We start from the raw sequence: 959 nt of genomic DNA on the forward strand, positions 1-959 counted from the left end.
AAAATCACTAGCGGGAAGGAACCAATTACGTTTGTACGAATATTTCTTCTGATTTACCTTCGATTAACTCCTGATTTTTCAGATATCTCCGTTTGACGTTAGAATACTAAAGATGATCATCCATCCACTTGGCTATTACTGACTGCTATTATTTGTATGCTGCTGGACAGCAGCCCTCACATCCCTGGGATGAATCCAGTGAACATTCTCTACATGACCTCGAAAGCAAGTATTTCCTCTAGAGGGTAACTACAGAAAGGGTTGTCCCACTCAAGGACAAAGGAGGGAAGTTATGCGAGGAGTCAGAGAAAATGAGTGAGATTCTTAATGAGTACTTTGCGTCGGTATTCACCGAGGAGAGGGACATGACAGATGTTGAGGTTAAGGGATAGATGTTTAATTACTCCAGGTCAGGTCGGCATAAGGAGCCGGAAAGTGTTGGGTATTCTAAAAGGCATTAGGATGGACAAGTCCCCAGGTCCGGATGGGATCTATCCCAGGTTACTGAGGGAAGCAAGAGAGGAAATAGCTGGCGCCTTAACAGATATCTTTGCACCATCCTTGAGCACGGGTGAGATCCTGGAGAACTGGATAATTGCTAATGATGTCCCATTGTTTAAGAAGGGTAGCAAGGATAATCCAGGTAATTATAGACCGGTGAGCCTGACATCAGTGGTGGGGAAGCTGCTGGAGAAGATACTGAGGGATAGGGTCTATTTACATTTGGAAGAAAATGGGCTTATTAGTGACAGGCAACATGGTTTTGTGAAGGGAAGGTCATGTCTTACCAACTTGATAGAATTCTTTGAGGAAGTGACAAAGTTGATAGATGAGGGAAGGGCTGTAGATGTCATATACATGGACTTCAGTAAGGCGTTTGATAAGGTTCCCCATGGGAGACTGATGGAGAAAGTGAAGTTGCATGGGGTCCAGGGTGTACTAGCTAGATGGATAGAGAA

This window comes from Rhincodon typus, chromosome 8 (assembly GCF_021869965.1).
Source record: "Rhincodon typus isolate 14 chromosome 8, sRhiTyp1.1, whole genome shotgun sequence".
Taxonomy (NCBI): Eukaryota; Metazoa; Chordata; class Chondrichthyes; order Orectolobiformes; family Rhincodontidae; genus Rhincodon; species Rhincodon typus.